Source organism: Oryza sativa, chromosome 5 (genome assembly GCF_034140825.1).
Source record: "Oryza sativa Japonica Group chromosome 5, ASM3414082v1".
NCBI classification, from domain to species: domain Eukaryota; kingdom Viridiplantae; phylum Streptophyta; class Magnoliopsida; order Poales; family Poaceae; genus Oryza; species Oryza sativa.
Genome location: NC_089039.1, coordinates 9,399,419 through 9,422,553, shown reverse-complemented (window position 1 = coordinate 9,422,553; position 23,135 = coordinate 9,399,419). Strand labels below are relative to the sequence as shown.

Genomic DNA, 23,135 nt, shown 5'->3' with positions numbered 1-23,135 from the left:
ATTCCCAATGAATAGGAGAAGAACCGTGAGTAGTCGTGCGGAAGCACTCCCCAAAAACCTGATCGCCCATCTACCGATGCAGGTACTCAGGCAAAGGCGTGGTTCCGGAGGCCCTGCTCGTCACGATCACTAGTGCACGCAAGCGATCAGAACCGGGGAGAACAGAAGCAACGCAGGAACAGATGGAAGATGAACCACCGAAGAGTAAACCAACCCGAACGTGGAGTAAACCAGATCAGATCGAGAGTAGAGATCTTTTCTCCTCTCATCTGTCTCTATGACCCTTGTAGGGTGTAGGAGGGGGATGGGAAGAGAATCAATCCCGATTGCTTCCGCTTCCGTTACCGCAGTAACAAGTAATCGTTGCGGAATTATTTGGATTCAATTCTCAACTGTTGCAAAACTTAGAGAGAGAGAGAGAGAGAGAGTAGCAGCCGCCGCTCGCCTGCCTCGCCACGCCACGCTCACGGCTCGGCGCGCGTGCGCGTGTGGCTGTCCGAGCCCCACCTCAACCGGTCAACAGGGAATCTCCAATAAACTCACACCACTTTTAATCTCCAATGTGCTATTATTGTCACCTAACATTTATTGTGGCCCCGGACTCTTTCGCTTCGCCCACGCCGACGCCAACCTCCACCGTCCGCCACGCCCTCAACTCCGTCCAAGAGAAGAGGATAAGAGAAAAGATACAGGAGGAGGGAGGGAGTGAGATGAGGTTGCATCTTGACATGTGGGGCCCACGTGGGTCCCACGCTGACTCAGCCACCATGTAGACCAAAACCGGGGTCCAAACCACTGAAGGACCTCGGGTGACCGGTTTTGTATAGTTAAGGGACCCCGTATATCTGGTTTTACGGTTCGAGGATATTTTTTATCCCGATGACAAGTTGAGGGACCTTCGGTGTACTTTTTCCAAAAGAGGATGCGCTCGTTTGGCTTATGCCGAGCCTGGTTGTGTGGGCTTGTCACCTCAGCTGCTGGCGGTAGGAGTTCTCCTCCTCTTTCCCCCAGGAGGGAGGATGGGATTTAAAATTTCCCTTACCCATAGTATTTTTGAATTTTGATATAGAAGTATGTATAATTTGTGGGTTATTTTTAAATTTTGATATAGACTAGAAAAAATGTATGTATAATTTGTGGGTTATTTTTAAATTTTGATATAGACTAGAAAAAATACCCATGCGTTGTAACGGGTGAAGATATTTTAATTTTATTATTGTTATATAGTTTAGTTAAGGTGAAATTCATTGTGTTAAATTTGCTTGGTTGTATATTCTGTTAGCAAATCATAAGCCGCAATTAGGAGTCCGATCATCCCAAGTTAGCATGCGAGTTTTTTTAAAGAGATTTCTTGTACGATTCCTTTTGTATTTCCAAAAGCGAACGATCTTAAAAACCGAGTCAATATAGATTTGTATTTCCAAAAGCGATCAAACTTAAAAACAAACACATAAACGGATGACGTACTAAAGTACCGGTAAAAAACATCTTCAAATTTTATAATAGTACAGAAGTATGTAAAATTTGTGGGTTATTTGACATGGGTTATTTGAAGGAAAAAACCCTATAATTTTGTGCAACTTAAACCAAAACATATGCGGTTTCACGTGGGATACTCCAGACCGCTCTAACAAATAACCATGCATATATCTCCCACCATGGGGACAGGTTTACTATTCCGGTATGCATAAATCTAGGGGACCAAAATTTCCGAAATTTTGGATATTTTGGAACCGAGAGAAACAAAATTGAATTTATTTTTTTCTAAATTCAGAAAAATATGTAAAAAATTGGGCCAAATAGTTGCTCAACGGTGGGGTCTGATATTTTGGAAATTTTGAACCAAAATTGCGAACCATCCATGGGGCATGCATTATTTTTTTTAAACAACCCACGAAAGATTAGTACGACGTTTCTTCTAACAGAGCAGAAAAACATTACAATACTATAGCCCTGGAAGGCTATAGCTAGGAAAAAAAAAACAACCACACCATTCGTCTACAGCCAGATCCTGCCACTGAAAGGCAATAAAAGCACGACACCCATAAGGAAAGGGCCTTCTCGACGATGCCTCCGAGAAGGAAACGACACCTGAAATTGCCGCCACTGGCCATCCTGGAAAACCAGGACATTGTTTTCATTCGAAGAAAATCCATAAAGAAGAGCAGAGGAGATCACACAGTAACACTCTGAGAGAAAGCTGCGCCCACATACATCGTCATTGCTGGCTGGAAGGCTGGGTTTTTGCCCATGATCTTTCTGCCCTCCCCGAGTCGAGGTCATTTGCCGGAAACTGCAGCCCACCACCCATCCAGCACATCGTTGCTAGTCGGCTATCAAGGAGCTCGGTCACCGACGCGCTCCGAATCCATCCACGCAATTGGTTTCGAGAGGGAGAGGGTAAGAGAGAAGAATGGATCCCCTCTCCCCTATACTAGCCCACCAATGCGGCCATTTTGTGGCGGGCAAGGCACCGCCGCAAGATGGCTAGTGTTTGGATCGTGGCCTGCCACAGGCCTGCACCACCCACCTCACGATGTCACCGTAGATGCCGCCTCGGTCGGACAACCCGTGGTACCTCCGGCCGCCTAAGGCCACCCACCCTCATCATCGTCGCCTCGCCTTGTCTCCCCTTGCCGTCACTGCGGGCGTTAATTAATTGTCAATACTAGAAATCCAAATTTGCCAGTGACACAGACATGTAATTGAGAAATTTCAGCCAGCCGGCATGCATGTAACTAAAAAACCATGTTCTGAGAACCAAAGATTGGAGGCAGTAGATCTATTGGGCGGGTGGTCCCGGTTCCCGGACCTCTGAATATTTATGTCTACTACTTAAAAAATTTTTAAAGTTGTTTCCGCCGTCCGTCCGTGAAAAAAGGGCGAAAAAATTAGGGCAAAAAATTCGAATCCGATTATATGTGACGCGGTAAAAAAATGCGACATGGTAAAAAAACAAATAAATTGAAAACGTTTCCATCGTCCATAATAACAGAAAAAGGCGAAAAAATTAAAACAAAAAGGAAAATCCGATTCAATTTGACGCGGGAAAAAATCTGTAAAAAAAGCTCTTAAGAAAGGGCGATAACAAAACAAAAAAAACCCGTAGAGAAGGGTGAAAAAAAGAAGGATGCATACAAAATCCAATCGGAGATAGAACGCAGAGGAAGAGAAATACTTACAAAATTAAAGGTTTTTCTGTCGTCCGTCTGTGCAAAAAGGGCGAAAAAAATCGAATTCGATTATATGTGACGCTGTAAAAAAATGCGACGCTAAAAAAACAAATAAATTGAAAACATTTCCATCGTCCGTAATAACGGAAAAAGGCGAAAAAACATTAAAACAAAAAAAGGAATGTCCGATTCAATTTGAAGCGGAAAAAAATCTGTAAAAAAAAGCCCGAAGAAAGGGCGATAAAAAAACAAAATAAACCCGTAAAGAAGGGCAAAAAAAAAAAGAAGGATCGATACAAAATCCAATCAGACATAGAACGGAGAGGAAGAAAAAACGAACTAGAGGAATAATAAAAACCTCACAAATCAGGATTTTCGTCCGTCTTAGTTGCGGACCTCCTCCCTCCGATTATCTATCAATGCACCAATAAACCAATCTCAAATAATCACAAATCTAACCAAAAAACTAAAGCCCAATCCCAATCCAATCGAAATCATCCAATCTCAAATTATCATAAATCTAACCCAAAAACTAAATCCCAATCCCAATCCAATCGAAATCATCCAGGATAGGAGACAATCAAATAAGAGAGAAGAGGCTGAAATCACAAAATAAATCACATCACAGAGGTGATGAGTGTAGAGGGAGGGGTGAGCGGACGCTTCTGCTGCTCCTCGCCACCTCGCCGCCGTGGAGGTCTCGAGCCACCACTGCGCTGAGGAGCCACCGAGTAGCTGCTGCGCCGGGAGCTGCCGACCCGCGCCCCTGCACCGCTGCTGCGACAGGAGCTGCCAACCCGCACCCTTGCGCCACCACTGAACTGGGGAGATGTCGAGAAGGAGGGAAGAGGAAGAAGGCGATGACGAGGCCGAGGAGGCGCGGCCGCGCGGCGAGGTCCGGTGGTGGGAGGCAGATGCGACAGGCCATAGGGGTGGTGGTGAGGAGGAGGTGGGCGGTGCTGGGGTCGGGCGGGAGTCGGGCGGCGGTGTGGGGTGGAGGTACTGAGGGAGGAAGAGGAGCGGGTGGTTGATTGGTAGGTCGGCTCCAACTGGTTTATTTTAATAGGGGTCGGTATCCGGTTTTTAAAATAGGTGTTGGTTTTTTTTAGAACAGTCACCTATAAGACTAATATAGATCATTAATATATTTGTTGGTTGTGAAAAACCGGGACCTATATATATTATAGGTGTTGGTTCTTTTTTTTAAAAAAAACTAGCATTTCTCTAGTACTTAAAAAATTGAAAACGTTTCCGTCATCACATCCATCTTAAAATAAAGAAAGAGCGGATTTTTTTTTTCGCACTATCCGATTCCGCCACCACACGAAAATTGGATACATACTCGATTTGGACTCAAAATCGGATGAAATTAACCCCATAAATACGAAGGATTCCACGACAATCCAATCGGGCTGGACTACTACTTAAAAAATTGAAAATGTTTCTGTCCTCCGTCTTAAAATAAAAAAACAGTAAACAATAATCTCCGCCCAGTCCGATTGCGCCACCACACGAAAATTGGATACAAACTCGATTTGGACTCAAAATCGGATGAATTTAACCCCATATATACAAAGGATTCCACATGACATTATAATCGGACAATCCAGCTATTGAGAAACAGAATGGGAAGAAACATAGAAACATCAGCGTGAAGCTGCCAACGCCGTCATCACCACCTGATCTGTCCACGGGAAGCTGCCGGCACCATCGGTGCAGCCGGATCGGCGACGTCTACGTCGCCGTTGGATCCGCTGGACCTTTGTGCCCAAAAATGGTGGTGCTAGCAGCATCAACCACCTCTCCCGGTCTGTGCTTCTCTGGTTCAATCCTCCCCCTATCACTTTCATGTCCTTGACTTTGTTTGGGAGGAAATCCGTTGGGCTTCCATTCAGTATATGCAGGGGTTGGTCTATGCCCCTCACATCATGAGGATGATTGAGACAGTCACGCAGCTACGGTTTCATCATGAGGTGCCTCACCTGTAGCTTCACTTGCACCTCATCAAGGCCGATCATTCCTCCCGTGCGAGCACTCCTGCAGCTGGGGACATCTCTTCCACCTCCACTCAGCCTCCTCCTACTCGTGAGTGCCCCTCTCCTTTGGCTCGTCGTGAGCCGTGTCCCTTATTCCACTTTTTGTGGAGTCTCTTTGGCCTTTGCTCTGCGGAGGCCAAAAAGAACCGCAAAGCACGGAATGAGGTGAAGAAGATGGTTAGGCGCGTCAAACACATGCATGCGCAGCTCAACGAGCATCTTCACGTGAATGTTCCTTCCTCCCCACCGGGCTTTGAGGCTGAGCCCGATGAGCCCGAGGAGGAGATAGAGGATCCTTTTGCTGGGTTGCCTCCGGATTTTGACTTCTTTGGGTTTAGCCATGGCGATGGCTATCCCCCTCCTCCTCCTCCAGAGGATCCTCCTCAGGCCCCGTTCGCTTGAGCTCGTTGGATCGTCCTCTCTTTTTGGTGCTTTGATGCCAAAAGGGAGAATTTTTCTATTCATTACATTCCATCTTTGGTCGAACCATGTGGTTTTTATGTGTATGAGACTATGTGTTAATGGTTTGAGTTTTTGTAATCCCTTTATGCATTAGTGTAAGACTATCATTTGTGATATTGGGATGTAATGACTATTATGCCTTATGTTAATGTGCTGCAATGTTCTCATTTCTTTATATATTGTGCATGTGATGAGTGAAATGGCTTATGATTGTTGTCTTGTGAGCTTCAATATCGATGCAAAGATTTATGGAGCTCTCCACTTGCCTTAATGCACACTTCTAGTGGGAGTTTTCACTAAACCTTTACACCAAAACCTTCTATTATATTCATTCCCAATTGTAATCTAATCATATTGTCATCAATCACCTAAAAGGGGGAGATTGAAAGTGCATCTAAGCCCCTAATGATTTTGGTGATTAATTACAATGCGATTAGAAAGGATAACATTTTTTATTCAAGCAAATGTGAAGGTTGTTATGTCCTCGATGAGTTGTAGTGTAATGCATATCCCGCAAAAATCGTCGTTATGATGAGATGCGGCAAATGAACAAATGGTATATTGTACTTTTTCATCTCTTTGGGCCTATAGGAAAACCGCACTATTAAGAGGGATGATGCATTGACATATGACGAGTGATGAATGTGCTCAAAATCAATTTTTAAAAGTGTTTCTCCTCTGATTTGTGTGTTCTGGAAATTTTAAGAGTTATTCAAAACTGATTTTCGGAATTTCCGAAAATACACAGAACCAAAATTCGCTTATGGAAATTTTCGGATATGTCTAAAAGAGATTTTCGGAACTTCCGAAAATGACTAAGTTTCCAAACATGGTTCTGTATATTTTCGGACTTGTCCGAAACTGATTTTCGGAACTTCCGAAAATGACAGTGGAGTCAAAAAATCGTTTCTGTAAATTTTCGGAGTTGTCCGAAACCATTTTTTGGAATTTCCAAAAATTTTTGGACTTGTGCGAAACCTGTGAACCCAAAAACACTTCTGGAAATTTTCGGACTTATCCAAAAGGAAGTTTTATAAGGTTGTTTTGGTTTTGGAAATTTCGGATATATCCGAAAAATTTTCGGAATTTCCGAAAATCCTTCAGTTGATTTCGTTGTTTCACTGTTCTAGAAATTTTCAGTTATATCTTAAATTATTTTTCGGAATTTCCGAATATTGCAATTATTGTGCCTAATGGGCAGATCTGGAGCTGTGGCTATAAATAGGCCATTCCCCTCACTTGTGAGGGCTACTGGTGACATTGGATATTTTGTGTCCTTGGCTTGTTCATCTTGAGATTCACTTTTGAGCCTTGCTTTCTTGTTTCTCCTCTCACCCGTGTTCGATTCGGATTTGGTGTGTGTGTGAGAGTTGTGGATTCGAGTTTGTGTGAGTGCTTGTTGTTAACTTCATGAAGATTCGAGAGCACTTGTATCATCTCTGGGAGTTCCTTGCATCATTTGTTACTCTTGGAGGTTGATGACTCCTATGCGGATAGATGTCACTCTCAAGCCACCGATCTACGTGTGGTTGGCCGGGAGAAATTTGTGAAGGTCGGATCTCATCTCCGAAAGGGAAGAGATACCACTAGTGGAAGGGGGAGTGATTTGTGCAACCTCTTGAGGAAAGGATTAGCAAAGACCCGGCTCTTTATCAGCTACTCAACATGGAGTAGAATCCCCTCAAGGATTCGAACTTCGGGAATAACTTCATATGCTTCATTCTTGGTAATATAACTTCCTACCTCTCCTCTAGCTTTGTTTGATTATGCCGCTAGTTGCTGTTTGTGCTAGCATATTCTTGTTGTAGGCAGCTAGATCTATAATTTACTTTGATTTGCCCTTACTCTGCTATTTTCGGAAATTCCGAAAAATCATTTTTGGAAATTTCAAAAGTTACTGCTTTGCATTTACTTGAGTTTTTGAATTAGCCTATTCAACCCCCCTCTAGGCCTAATTGACCATTTCAATGGAAATCAAGTTTAAGAAATTATGCATCTAACAAAATTATAATCATCTCATTGAGAGTTGGAACCAATTTCTTATGTATTATAATCGTTTACATCTCTCTAACGGTGGATATATTTTGTATATTATTTGATCCAGATCCGAGTTCACCAAAATAAAGTTCAAACTCACGTGAAGCTAAAAAGTTTTAGATTGATTCATTTTAGTTCTGTACAAATTTTATAAGTTAGATTATGCTGTATGTTAATTATTCTTTATACAAAATTTTAGAGATATTTTCTTGTACTGTAAGTGTATCTTTTGAATCTACAAAACAAAAGAGTATAGATTTTATGAGTTTACTGGAACTTTGTTCATGTAAAATGGAGCTAGGATGAACATTTTATGCATTTCTAAAGTTTGTATAATTTTCAGTTCAGCAAATAATGCTTTAGATATTTTCTTGGTATTTATCGAGAATTTAAACAAAGGGGTCCACTGGTCAGTGACTTGCGAATATGCAGAAAGGCTCTTGAGATTTCTAGGAATCAACCCGCAGTCCTGTGACTGTTCTGCATTTGAGCGAACTTTTATAAACTAGTGCCTAGAGTTTTGTTTCTTCTCAGAAGAGGTCCCTGCGACCTGGACAGGGGTGGCATCGACGGCCGGCGGCCATATTTGGGTTCGCCGGTGGCGAACTGTGGCCGATCTCGCCGTGGGTCCAAAATATAAAATGTATCTAAGGTTCTTACGCATCCGTTGGTAGTTTAATCACGGCTGATAATGTATCACGAAGTCAGCGAGACAAGATCGACCAAACGATGGTCTTTTTTTTTGTTATTTTCTGATAAGGCGAATCCGACCGTGCGCGGTGGCGTGGCGCGAGGGAGCGGCGCTGATGGCGGCGGCGGCGGCGGTGGTGGGCGGACACCGAGAGGCGCTGTACTTGCCGCGCGCGTGGACGAGCTGCGGATGGAGGCCACGAGCCCGTTCAGCGCGTGCTGCGGCGCCGGCGAGACGGACGCGGAGGCGACCAGCGTGCCGACGGCGCGGCCCATCAGCACCGGATCAGTTGAAACAACACACACGTCACACGATCAGTTCAGAGACAATGCATACATCGATCTTTTCGTTGAATCCTTATCTCTGTTCAGTTCAACTCCGTCTCTGGAAAGACTGAAACATTTTGTCGATTGGTAGGTATATAACTCATGTCAAAAGTGTCGATGCGTGTGATCGATAATCACAGTGTTTGTTGTGTGTTTGCATGATGATTGCCAAATTGCCATGCGTGAATGCGTGCAAGCTTGGAGCCCGGACCGGGTAATCACATGCCATGGCTGTCTTGTTCTTGTCTCAGCTCGTTGCTGCGTTTGGACAATGTTAGAAATATGGTCACAATTCAGCATATTTTAATCCAAAATATTAAGACAATAAGTATGACTTTTGCAGGGAAGGAAAGAGAGTAAACTACAGATCATGCTTAATATAGAATAAACATAAGCATTTGTCACAACACAATGTAATGAAACCATTTCACCTAACAGAAATATAGAAGAAAAGAACATGAACACAATGAAAAACGAGTTATACCCTAAGAATGGCCCTCCGCTGGTGTTTGAGGCAGTATTGCCTCCGTTGGTGTTGTCTCTAGGCGCACTGCCGTTGGTGTCATCTGTTGACATGATCGTCGATCAATAGGAACATGAGCTGAAGAAGTTGATTCCGATGAACAGGAGAAGAACCGCGAGCAGTCGTGCGGAAACACTCCCCAAAAAGCTGATCGCCCACCTACCGGTGCAGGTACTCAAGCGAAGGCGTGGTTCCAGAGGCCCTGCTTGTCCCGATCACTTGTGCACGCCAGCGATCAGAACCAGGGAGAACAAAAGCAACGTAGGAACAAATGGTAGATGAACCACCGAGGAGTAAATGTGTGGAGTAAACCAAACCGAACGTGGAGTAAACCAGATTAGATCGAGAGCAGAGATTTTTTCTCCTCTCATCTGTCTCTGTGACCCTTATAGCGCGCAGGAGGGGGAGGGGAAGAGAATCAATCCCGATTGCTTCCGCTTCCGTTACCGCAGTAAAAACGTAATCAATCAAGGAATTGATTCTCTCGCCGTTACTAAAGTAATCGCTGCAGAATTATTTGGATTCAATTCTCCTGTCATATGTCTCTGTGACCCTTATAGCGCGCAGGAGGGGGAGGGGAAGATAATCAATCCCGATTGCTTCCGCTTCCGTTACCGCAGTAAAAACGTAATCAATCGAGGAATTGATTCTCTTGCCGTTACTGAAGGAATTATTTGGATTCAATTCTCAACCATTGCAAAACTTAGACACAGAGAGAGAGCAGCGGCTACTCGCCTCGCCACGCCCACGGCCTCGGCTCGGTGCGCGCGTGTGGTTGTCTGACCCCCACCTCAACCGGTCAACAGGGAATTTCCAATAACTCCGTATTTAAGTTGAGATACTACACTTTTAATCTTCAAGGTGGTATTATTGTCCCCTAACATTTATTGTGGGCCTTTGAGATTTTAATTGAATTAAATTGGGCCTAGCCTATTTATTCCAACAGATTACAGCCATCACCGGAGGACAGCGACGGCGTGCTCGCCATGCCAAGGAGGTCGCCGACCATGGACGTGGTCTCGGATCTGGTCACCGCCGTGGCGGGCGACGACTGGTGGGTCCATGACATCTTCTTAGCTGGTTGGTGCATCCACACGCCGCCGCCGTCGCCGCCGCCGCCGTCGGCGGCGCCCCCCGCGGTGGCCCCGGACTCTGTCGCTTCGCCCACGCCGACGCCAACCTCCGCCGTCCGCAGCGTCCTCAACTCTGTCCAAGAGAAGAGGAGAAGAGAATACAGAGAGGAGGGAGGGAATGAGATGAGGTGGCATCGTAACATGTGGGGCCCACGTGGGTCCCACGCTGACTCAGCCGCCACGTAGACCAAAACCGGGGTCCAAACCACCGAAGGACCTTGGGTGACCGGTTTCGTATAGTTAAGGGACCCCGCATATCTGGTTTTGCGGTTCGAGGAAGTCTTTTATCCCAATGATAAGTTGAGGGACCTTCAGCGTACTTTGTCCAAAAGAGGATGCGCTCGTTTGGCATCTGCCGAGCTTGGTTGTGTAGGCTTGTCACCTCAACTGCTGGCGGTAGGAGTTCTCCTACTCTCTCCCCCAAAAGGGAGGATTGGACTTAAAATTTCACTTACCGATAGTATTTTTGAATTTTGATATAGAAGTATGTATAATTTGTGGGTTATTTTTAAATTTTGATATAGACCAGGAAAAATGCCTGTGCATTTGCAAGGGGTGAAGATATTTTAATTTTATTACTATTATATGGTTTAGTTATGGTGAAATTCATTATGTTAAATTTGTTTGGTTGTATATTCTGTTATCAAATCATAAGCTGCAATTAGGAGTCCGATCATCCCAAGTTAGCATGCGAGTTTTTTAAAGAGATTTCTTATACGATCCTTTTGTATTTAAGAAAGCGAACGATCTTAAAAACCGAGTCAAATATAGATTTGTATTTCCAAAAGTGAACAAACTTAGAAAACAAACTCATAAACGGATGACGTACTAAAGTACCGGCAAAAAACATCTTCAATTTTTATAATAGTAGAGAAGTATGTAAAATTTGTGGGTTATTTGGCATGGGTTATTTGAAGGAAAATACCCTGTAATTTTGTTCAACTTAAACCAAAACATATGCGGTTTCACGTGGGATGCTCCGGACCGCTCTAACAAATAACCATGCGTATATCTCCCACCATGGGGACATGTTTACTATTCCGGTATGCATAAATATATATGGGACCAAAATTTCCGGAATTTTGGATATTTTGGAACCGAGAGAAAGAAAATTGAATTTATGATTTTTTCTAAATTCAAAAAATATATAAAAAATTGGGCGAAATAGTTTCTCAACGGTGGGGTCTGATATTTTGGAAATTTTGAACCAAAATTGCGAACCATCCATGGGGAGTTCATTATTTTTTTTAAACAACAACCCACGCAAGATAGTAAGACGTTTCTTTTGATAGAGCAGAAAAACATTAGAAATCTATAGCCCTGAAGGCTATAGCTAGGAAAAAAAACAACCGCACCATTCGTCTACAGCCATATCCCGCCACTGAAAGGGTAACACTATCTCGACGATGCCTCCAAGAAGGAAACGACACCTGCAATTGCCGCCACTGCCCATCCTTGAAAACCAGTACATTGTTTTCATTTCAAGAAAATCCATCAAGAAGAGCTGAGGAGATCACACGGTAACACTCTGTCAGAAAGCGGCGCCCACAGACGTCGTCATTGCTGGCTGGAAGGCTGGGTTTTTGCCCATGATCTTTCTGCCCTCCCCGAGTCGAGGTCGTTTGCCGGAAACAGCAGCTCACCACCCGTCCAGCACATCGTCGCTAGTCGGCTATCAAGGAGCTCGGTCACTGACGCGCTTCGAATCCATCCACGCAATTGGGTTCGAGAGGGAGAGGGTAAGAGAGAAGAATGGATCCCCTATCCCCCATACTAGCCCACCAATGTGGCCATTTTGTGGCGGGCAAGGCACCGCCACAAGATGGCAAGAGTGTTTGGATCGTGGCCTGCCACAGGCCTGCACCACCCACCTCACGATGTCACCGTAGATGTCGCCTCGGTCGGGCAACCCGTGGTACCCCCGGCCGCCTTAGGCCACCCGCCCTCATCGTTGTCGCCTCGCCTTGTCTCCCCTTGCCGTCACTTGGGGCGTTAATTAATTGTCAATACTAGAAATCCAAATTTGCTAGTGACAATGACATGTAATGGATAAATTTCACCCAGCGCGCATGCATGTAACTAAAAAACCATGTTCTGAGAACCAAAGATTGGAGGCAGCAGATCTATAGGGTGGGTGGTCCAGGACCGGGACCGGGACCAGGACCTCTGAATCTTTATCTCTACTACTTAAAAGTTAAAAGTTAAAGGTGTTTCCGTCATCCGTCCATGAAAAAAGGGCGAAAAAATCGGGAAAAAAATCGAATCCGATTATATGTGACGCGATAAAAAAATGCGACGTGGTAAAAAAACAAATAAATTGAAAACGTTTCCATCGTCCATAATTATGGAAAAAGGCAAAAAAAATTAAAACAAAAAAGGAAAGCCCATTAGAAAGAGCGATAACAAAACAAAAAACCCGTTGAGAAGGGCGAAAAAAAAGAAAGATCCATACAAAATCCAATCCGACATAGAACGCAAAGGAAGAGAAATTCTTAAAAAATTAAAGGTGTTTCCGTTGTCCGTCCGTGGAAAAAAGACGAAAACAAATTGAATCTGATTATATGTGACGCGGTAAAAAAAAGTAAACTGAAAACGTTTCCATCGTCCGTAACAATGGAAAAAGGCGAAAGAAACATTAAAACAAAAAATAGGAATGTCCGATTCAATTTGACGCGGAAAAAAATTCTGTAAAAAAAAGCCTGTAAGAAAGGGCGATAAGAAAACTAAATAAACCCGTAAAGAAGGGCGGCAAAAAGAAGGATTGATACAAAATCCAATTGGACATAGAACAAAGAGGAAGAGAAAACGAACTAGAGGAATAATAAAAACCTCACAAATCAGGATTTTCGTCCGTCTTGTTGCGGACCTCCTCCCTCCGATTATCTATCAATGCACCAATAAACCAATCTCAAATAATCACAAATCTAACCAAAAAACTAAAGCCCAATCCCAATCCAATCGAAATCATCCAATCTCAAATTATCATAAATCTAACCCAAAAACTAAATCCTAATCCCAATCCAATCGAAATCATCCAGGATAGGAGACAATCAAATAAGAGAGAAGAGGCTGAAATCACAAAATAAATCACATCACAGAGGTGATGAGTGTAGAGGGAGGGGTGAGCGGACGCTTCTGCTGCTCCTCGCCCAACCTCCTCCTCGCCACCTCGCCGCCGTGGAGGTCTCGAGCCACCGCTGCGGTGAGGAGCCACCGAGCAGCTGCTGCGCCGGGAGCTGCCGACCCGCGCCCCTGCACCGCTGCTGCGACGGGAGCTGCCAACCCGCACCCTTGCGCCACCACTGAACTGGGGAGATGTCGAGAGGGAGGGAAGAGGAAGATGGCGATGACGAGGCCGAGGAGGCGTGGCCGCGCGGTGAGGTCCGGTGGTGGGAGGCAGATGCGACAGGCCATAGGGGTGGTGGTGAGGAGGAGGTGGGCGGTGCTGGGGTCGGGCGGGAGTCGGGCGGCGGTGTGGGGTGGAGGTACCGAGGGAGGAAGAGGAGCGGGTGGTTGATTGGTAGGTCGGCTCCAACTGGTTTATTTTAATAGGGGTCGGTATCCGGTTTTTAAAATAGGTGTCGGTTTTTTTAGAGCAGTCACCTATAAGACTAATATAGATGATTAATATATGTGTTGGTTGTGAAAAACTGGGATCTATATATAATATAGGTGTTGATTCTTTTTTTTTAAAAAAAAACTAGCATTTCTCTACTACTTAAAAAATTGAAAACGTTCCCGTCATCTCATCCATCTTAAAATAAAGAAAGAGCGAAAAAAAATCTTCGCACTATCCGATTCCGCCACCACACGAAAATTGGATACATACTCGATTTGGACTCAAAATCGGATGAAATTAACCCCATAAATGTTTCCGTCCTCCATCTTAAAATAAAAAAAGAGCAAAAAAATAATCTTCGCCCGGTCTGATTGCGCCACCACATGAAAATTCGGTACAAACTCGATTTGGACTCAAAATCGGATGAATTTAACCCCCAAAATACAAAGGATTCCACATGACAATCTAATCGGACAATCCAGCGATTGAGAAAAAGAACGGGAAGAAAAATAGGAACAACAGCGTGAAGCTGCCAGCGCCGTCGTCGCCACCGGATCTGTCCACGGGAAGCTGCCGGCGCCATCGGTGAAGCCGGATCGGCGACGTCTACGTCACCGTTGGATACGCCGGACCTTTGTGCCCAAAGATGGTGATGCTAGCGGCATCAACCACCTCTCCCAGTCTGTGCTTCTTAGGTTCAATCCACCCCCCCATCGCTTCAATGTCTTTGACTTTGTTTGGGAGGAATTCCGTTGGGCTTCGATTCAGTATAAGAAGGGGTTGGTCTATGCCCCTCACATCCCGGGCGAGCACTTCTTCAGCTAGGGACATCTCTTCCACCTCCACTCAGCCTCCTCCTACTCGTGAGCCCATCTCCTGTGGCTCGTCGTGAGTCGTCTCCCTTATTCCACATTTTGCGGAGTCTCTTTGGCCTTTGCTCTACGGAGGCCAAAAAGAACCACAAAGCGTGGAATGAGGTGAAGAAGATGGCTAGGCGCGTCAAGCACATGCAGGCGCAGCTCAACGAGCGTCGTCACGTGGATGTTCCTCCCTCCCAACCGGGCTTTGAGGCTGAGCCCGAGGAGATAGAGGATCCTTTTATTGGGTTGCCTCTAGATTTTGACTTCTTTGGGTTTGGCCATGACTATGGCTATCCCCCTCCTCCTGCTCCAGAGGATCCTCATCAGGTCCCGTTCGCTTGAGCTTGTTGCCTCGTCCTCTCTTTTTGGTGCTTTGATGCCAAAGGGGGAGAATTTCTCTATTCATTACGTTCCATCTTTGGTCGAACCATGTTGTTTTTATGTGTATGAGACTATGTGTTAATGGTTTGAGTTTTTGTAATCCTTTTATGCATTTGTGTAAGACAATCATTTGTGATATTGGGATGTAATGACTATTATGTATGCCTTATGTTAATGTCATGTAATGTTCTCACTTCCTTTATATATTGTGCATGTGATGAGTGAAATGGCTTATTATTGTTGTCTTGTGAGCTTCAATGTGGATGCAAAGATTTAGGGGAGCTCTCCACTTGCCTTAACTCACACTTCTAGGGGGAGTTTTCACTAAACCTTTACACCAAACCCTTCTATTATATTTATTCCCAATTGTAATCTAATTGTATTGTCATCAATCATCAAAAAAGGGGAGATTAAAAGTGCATCTAGGCCCCTAATAATTTTGGTGATTAATTACAATGCGATTAGAGAGGACTAATATTTTTTATTTAAGTAAATGTGAAGGTTGTTATGTCCTCGATGAGTTGTAGTCTAATGCATATGCCGCATAAAGCGTCGTTGTGATGAGATGCAGCAAATGAAAAAATGGTATATTGTACTTTTTCATCTCTTTGGGCCTATAGGTAAACTGCACTATTAAGAGGGATGATGCATTGACATATAAGGAGCGATGAATGTGCTCAAAATCAATTTTTAAAAGTGTTTCTCCTCTGATTTGCGTGTTCTGGAAATTTTCGGACTTATCCGAAACTGATTTTTGGAACTTTCGAAAATACTCAGAATCGGAATTCTCTTATGGAAATTTTCGCATATGTCTGAAACTGATTTTCAGAACATCCGAAAATGATAGTGGAGTCAAAAAATCATTTCTGTAAATTTTTGGAGTTGTCCGAAACCATATTTCGGAATTTCTGAAAATGTCTGTGAACCCAAAAGCGCTTCTGGAAATTTTTGGACTTATCCGAAAGGAATTTTTTAATTTTCAAAATTATCCAGAAGGATATATCCGAAATTATTTTTCGTAATTTCCGAAAATCGCAATTATTGTGCATAACGGGCAGATCTGGAGCTGCAGCTATAAATAGCCCACTCCCCTCACTTGTGAGGGCTGCTAGTGACATTGGATATTTTGTGCCCTTGGCTTGTTCATCTTGAGATTCACTTTTGAGCCTTGCTTTCTTGTTTCCCCTCTCACCAGTGTTCAATTCGGATTTTGTGTGTGTGAGAGTTGTGGATTCAAGTTTGTGTGAGTACTTGTTGTTAACTCTATGAAGATTTGTGAGCACTTGCATCATCTCCGGGAGTTCATTGCATCATTTGTTACTCTTGGAGGTTGAGGACGCCTAGGCGGCTAGGTGTCACTCTCGAGCCACCTATCTACGTGGGGTTGGCCGGGAAAAGTTTGTGAAGGTCAGATCTCACCTCCGAAAAGGAAGAGATACCACTAGTGGAAAGAGGAGTGCTTTGTGCAACCTCTTGAGGAAAGGGTTAGCAAAGACTCGGGTCTTTGTGAGCTCCACAACGGAGAGTAGAATCCACAACTCTCACACACAAACCAAATGAACCACAATTCTCTTAGCGTGTGTTTGGTTTCGGGACTAGGTGGGATGGGATGAAACCATTCCTGATTTTGGGGTTGGGATGATTCCATTTACGTGTTTGGTTTGTAGGATGGGATAATCCCAATTTTTTGTTTGGTTGAAAGGATGAGCTAGAGATGGGATGAGCGCCGTTTGCTATCACCGTCAGCGAGAAAGAGGAGAGCGAGCGGAGGTGTGACGACAGCCTAGTGGGAGCTCGGCGGGTGGGTGGATGAGCGCGACGATGGCTGGCGGCGAGGAGGAGCGGCGCAATATTGCGAGCAGGTGGACGAACAGAGGAGGAGAACGGACGGGCAAGCAGGGGTGCAGTTGGAGGAGCAAGCCGGCGGCGAGCAGGCAGAGGACGCGGATCCGCCTCCACCGCCCTCCCCACCACTAGATCCACCGTCGCCGTCGCTAAGCCCCCCGCAGTCACCGTCGCTGAGCCCCCGCCGGTCGCCGTCGTCCAGGCCCCCGCGGTCGCCGTCGCTGAGCCCCCCGCGGTCGCCGTCGTCCAGTCCCCCGCAGTCGCCGTCGCTGAGTCAAGCCCCCCGCGGTCGCCGTCATCGAGCCTCCACGGTCGCCGTTGTCGAGCCTCCACGGTCGCCGTCGCCGAGCCCCCCACCGTCGCCGAGCCAAGCCCCCGCGACCGCGGTCGTCGTCGCTGTCGCCGAGCCGAGCCCCCGCGGTCGCCTTCATCGAGCCTCCACGGTCGCTGTCGCCGAGCCTCCCGCAGTCGCTGAGCCGAGCCCCCGCGGCCGCGGTCGTCGTCGCCGTCGCCGAGCCAAGCCCCCAGCGGTCGCCGTCGCCGAGTCAAGCCCCCCGCCGTCGCCAAGTCGAGCCCCCGCGGCCGCGGTCGTTGTCGCCGTCGCGGAGCCCACTGCGGCCGCCATCGCCGAGCCCGCTGCGGTCGCCGTCGACGTCGCTGAGCCCGCCGCGGCCACGGTCACCGTCGTCGAGCCCGCCGGTGTCTGCCGCTGCTCCTGAGGGCGAGTAGGGCGTGCGCGCAGGCTGGCCTCGAGCTCGAGCATGTCACACCGTTCGCTCGTCCCAACCGGGACGAGTTCGTCCGCCAGAATTTGCCGGATCGGTTGGTCCCGGATCTGAGAGGAATATTTCTCTCCAGGGACCAACCCATCCCACTCACCCCTCAACGAAACAACCTCAAAAGTGGGTTCGTCCCATCCCATCCGATTCCATCCTTGCAACCAAACGCACCCTTAGATCATCAACACCTAAATGCCTAGGCTTACTACCTACAATTCTCTTTCCATCTCCATCGTAAACCGATTCTCTCATTTTCTTTTTTTTTTATCTCCTTCTCGTCCCCCCATTTCTAGTTTAACTGTACGACACTGTATTTCAAGAATATTCGTATCTCTATAGAAATAGTTTGTCCTGGTCAGTCTTTTTATAATTAGGGTCCTCCGCCCGCTTCATGAACCACTCGCGGTCTGCCCCCACATGGCCAGCCCCTTCGTATTTTAATGCTAACGGATTTTCTTCACTATCAGGTGGACCCCATCTCCAACATATATTCCTTCAGATGGATGAAACTGAACACTGAACTTGCAGGATGGAGTTGCGGGTGCAGGAATTGTCGCACGGGATAATACAGGAAACTTTGTCACTGCTGAGTGTCGAAGATATGACCATATCAGTGATCCGAGCACAGTGGAGATGAGGGAGTGATGTCCTTTTATAGGGCAGTTATGACGGTTGTGAGAAGGGGAAATGTCCGAACTGCCCCACAACAGTCATTGGGAGAGTGTTTGGAGCGTCCACGCCAAACCCTAGGATCAATGGTGATCAGGGGGGTTCGGCCGAACTAGGGGATTCGGCCGAACCTGGGCTGGGCCCTCCTGGCCTGGCTTTCGGTCGGTGGACTCCCTGGACCTTCCTCTGTCCATTTCTCAAAGTTTTGGGTTGATTCATTGATGTTTCGATGAAGTTCACAACCCCTCCTTGTATGGATATATGATTCTCCTCTCTTTTAGTCTAGATTTCCTCCCAACATCGGGGTTTATCACCTGCATACAAATATATACCAACACTTGTGGAATAGGTGAGATTAAGCACCTATCACTATGTTGGATGTTTTATTATCTGAACTTTAGGAATATGTTGGAGGTATGGAATCAGCATTTAACAGCCGCCAACAGCGTCATCGAACTCTAAGGGAGCATCCTTAGCTAACAGTTTGGTCAGAGGTCAGGCGATTGTAGAGAAGTCCTTGATGAATCTTCTATAAAAGCCGGCATGTCCCAAGAAACTGTGGATCCCCTTGATGTTCATAGGAGGAGGAAGCTGATCTATTACATTGATTTTAGTATGATCAACTTCGATTCCTCGTTCGAATACTCGATGGCCAACAACTATCCCTTCACGGACCATGAAATGACACTTTTTCCAATTGAGTAGCAGGTCCTTCTCTTGGCATCGTTGTAAGACTTTGTCTAAATTTTGTAGATAATGACCGAAGGTCTTTCCATAATGTCCTCGATCATGTCCGAGAAAATAGACATCATACACGTTTGAAAAGATGCAGGAGCTTACACAGTCCGAAGGACATCCTACGATAAGCATAGGTACCGTACGGACATGTGAACGTAGTCTTACTTTGGTCCTCCGGATGGATGGGAATTTGATGATACCCGGAATACCCATCAAGGAAATAGAAAAAAGAATGATTTGCCAGCCGTTCCAACATTTCATCAATGAAGGGTAGCAGGAAATGATCTTTTTTCGTAGCCTTGTTAAGTTTTCTGTAATCTATGCACATCCTCCATCCGGTTATGGTTCGTTGCGGAATGAGTTCATTTTGAGCATTTGCAACGACCGTCATTCCTCCCTTTTTCGGCACAACCTGGACCGGGCTAACCCACTCACTGTATGGTACGGGATAAATAATCCCGGCATGCAGGAGTTTCAAGACCTCTTTCTTTACAACTTCTCACATCGCGTTATTGAGCCGTCGTTGAGGTTCCCTGGAGGGGGTACTCTCGGGGTTAATAGGGATACGATGAGCACAAAGCGCGGGATTAATCCCTCTGAGATCTTGAAGGGAATAGCCAAGAGCAGCGTGATGCTTTTCTAACACAGACAGAAGACGTTGAGTCTCGTCTTCAGAGAGCTTGGTCGTTGCAAATGCTCAAAATGAACTCAAATGCTCAAATTCTCACAGGATTGGAAGATCGAGAGTCTCTCCGGGTTCCGCTTCTTCCTTGATGAAGTCGGGGATTTCATTTTCCAGAAGGGTCTCGTGAGACTTGTGAGGGGGAACTACCGTAACCTCCTCCGCTGATTCAATCTCTAGGAGAGAGCCGGTTAAGGCGAACCTTGCCCGCGAGAATGGGACTGAGAATTCATTCCCTCCCAAAGTTATCTTGAGGCTATCCAACTTGGGCATGTTTATGAGAAGTTGCTCAATGGGAAGGCCGATTAGAATGTCAAAATCTTGGATTTTTGAAGACGTGGAAATTCAAGACTGCCTCCCTGTCTTCAAAACGGACAGGCACATATTGTACAATTCCAAATCCTTCAATGATATTTCCGTTCGGGTGCTTGAAGAATTTGTTTGTCGGGGTTACTGCCTTATCGCTCAGATAAGCAAATGCAAAAGACTCAGAGATGAGATTAACCCCGACAGTTGGACTGTAAAGAATACCAACGTCGTTCCCCTCCAGATGGCAGGGAATGATTCGGGGAGCAGTATTTATCTGAATTACTTCGGATGAAAGCTCTGCCTACCTTAGCTATTCGTCGCTCATTATGGAAGTTAACTCCCGAGCAGTTTCCCTTAGGAACCCAAGTTCCATAGGATCAGGAGGCGGCAAGGGGATGAGTGGTTTCTTTTTACTGAAGTAGTTCAGGGTGTTGCCATAATCTTCATCAAAACCGTCCCTGAACAGAACTACCGCACGATCCGGCACGTTCCGAAAAAAATACCGCTTCCGTATTTACTTGAGTTTTTGAATTAGCCTATTCATCCCCCCTCTAGGCCTAATTGACCATTTCAATGGAAATCAAGTTTAAGAAATTATGCATCTAACAAAATTATAATCATCTCATTCATAGTTGGAACCAATTTCTTATGAATTTTAGAAGTTCTTCTTTTATTTTTAATTATAATCATTTGCATCTATCTAAAGGTGGATATATTATGTATATTATTTGATCCAGATCCGAGTTCACCAAAATAAAGTTCAAACTCATGTGAAGCTAACAAGTTTTAGTTTGATTCATTTTAGTTCTGTACAAATTTTATAAGTTAGATTATGCTGTATGTTAATTATTCTTTATACAAAATTTTAGAGATATTTTCTTGTACAGTAAGTGTATCTTTTGAATCTACAAAACAAAAGAGTATAGATTTTATGAGTTTACTGGAACTTTGTTCATGTAAAATGGAGCTAGGATGAACATTTTATGCATTTCTAAAGTTTGTATAATTTTCAGTTCAGCAAATAATGTTTTAGATATTTTCTTGGTATTTATCGAGAATTTAAACAAATGGGTCCACTGGTCAGTGACTTGCGAATATGCAGAAAGGCTCTTGAGATTTCTAGGAATCAACCCGCAGTCCTGTGACTGTTCTGCATTTGAGCGAACTTTTATAAACTAGTGCCTAGAGTTTTGTTTCTTCTCAGAAGAGGTCCCTGCGACCTGGACAGGGGTGGCATCGACGGCCGGCGGCCATATTTGGGTTCGCCGGTGGCGAACGGTGGCCGATCTCGCCGTGTGTCCAAAATATAAAATGTATCTAAGGTTCTTACGCATCCGTTGGTAGTTTAATCACGGCTGATAATGTATCACGAAGTCAGCGAGACAAGATCGACCAAACGATGGTCACGAACAGGGCGCACGTACACCATGCAAAATCACCGCGCGCGTGTGCAGTGGCGGATAGCTGAACGTAGTCAGCATGTACAGGCAGTGCTCACGTGCGAAACCAAGATTTTAGTACCATATGGGAAAATTATGTTGGTTGAGGCCCGCATAAAAGAGGAGGCGCTTGTGCTCCTCCTGCCGAGCTCGGTGGTGCGGGCTTTGTAACCCCAGCTGCGGGGGGCGGGAGTTTGGCAGGTTTCGGCCGTTTGGGGATTGAGGTAGGCAATATCTCTCCAACCGGGGTGCCTGTACTTGGGTGCCTGGCATACATACATACGCTGCTTGCTAGGGCCGGTCAAACGGTGTCCCACACCTGCCAACTCTCTTTTTTTTGCTATTTTCTGATAAGGCGAATCCGACTGTGCGCGGTGGCGTGGCCTTCGACCAGCGCTCAAAGCGTGCGTACCTGCGCTGCGTATGTGATGACGTAGCTGCATGGTCTCAAACTTTCGCCGTTGGTGGTGTTGACGGCGAGGGTGGCCGTGGCGAAATCGAACACCCAGGCCGAGAACGCCATGCCGACGAAGAGCGCGCTAGCCACCGGAATCTTTGCACGTAGGTTTTTCCCGGCCATGCGCATGTGCCAATGTTCTCAAGATTGGATTTTTTTTATTTTTAATTTTTTTTATTAAAAGTTTTACAAAAATAATTTTCTATTTCAAAATTTGACAAAAGTAGTCGCCGCCACCCTCTAGGAGGGCGACTTTTAAATATCGCCCTCCCAGAGGGCGGCAAATGTGACGTGGCCGACGGCCGTTCACTCTCGGGCGACGGCCGTCATGGAAATTTGCAGGCGACCCCCTTGCCGCCCTCCACAAGGGCGATTTTACACTGTGCGGGGGGTCGCCTGCAAATGGGTGGCGAGGGGGCCTGGAATTTTGCAGGCGGCCCCCTTGCCGCCCTGGAGGAGGGCGATTTTGAACTGGGCATATGTTTCTGAAATAAATATTTTTATAATTATCAATAGATCAGTTATCCAATCTTTTATATTGAAAACTCAATACAAGATTTTAGTTTCCAAGATTGGTAAAATCTAATTTTATCAATTTTTTATTCTTACGCATACAAAAATACACCATCATAATTAAACATTGTAATGATAAGATAGTTAAGAAGTGCAAACCTCTGTTCAACCTCACTTGGACAGCGGTGATATCGGCACTGATATCCTGTGCGGCATCGGCCTATGCAAGATGAAAATAAAAAATTCAGTAACAGTCCTATATTATGCAAGATAAATGAAATAATTGTAATAAGTAATACAAATTCGACGTACCCCCATGAAGTAGTCTCGGTCACGGTGCGTGGGATACGCGTCCGTGACAGCGGCAACGTGCAGCTCTGGGGCGTCTGGAGTGAAGGTCACACGCGCACGAGTGCGAGGAAGGTACCAGCGGAGGTAGTCATGGTAGTTCTCCTCCGTATGTGGGAAGAGCTCGTTGATCACCTCCTCTGTAGCTAACACCCAATCGTCAATGTACTGCTGT

At 45.6% G+C, this 23,135-nt stretch overlaps 1 long non-coding RNA gene across 1 annotated transcript; it reads right to left on the bottom strand.

Annotated features, from left to right (window-relative positions):
* Positions 1-1,901: 1,901 nt before the first annotated feature.
* Positions 1,902-2,489, bottom strand: LOC136356596 (uncharacterized). The gene is made up of 2 exons (XR_010741603.1): positions 2,215-2,489; positions 1,902-2,115 (listed from the first exon to the last, which is right to left on the bottom strand). It is a non-coding gene; the product is annotated as an uncharacterized lncRNA (long non-coding RNA).
* Positions 2,490-23,135: the final 20,646 nt, after the last annotated feature.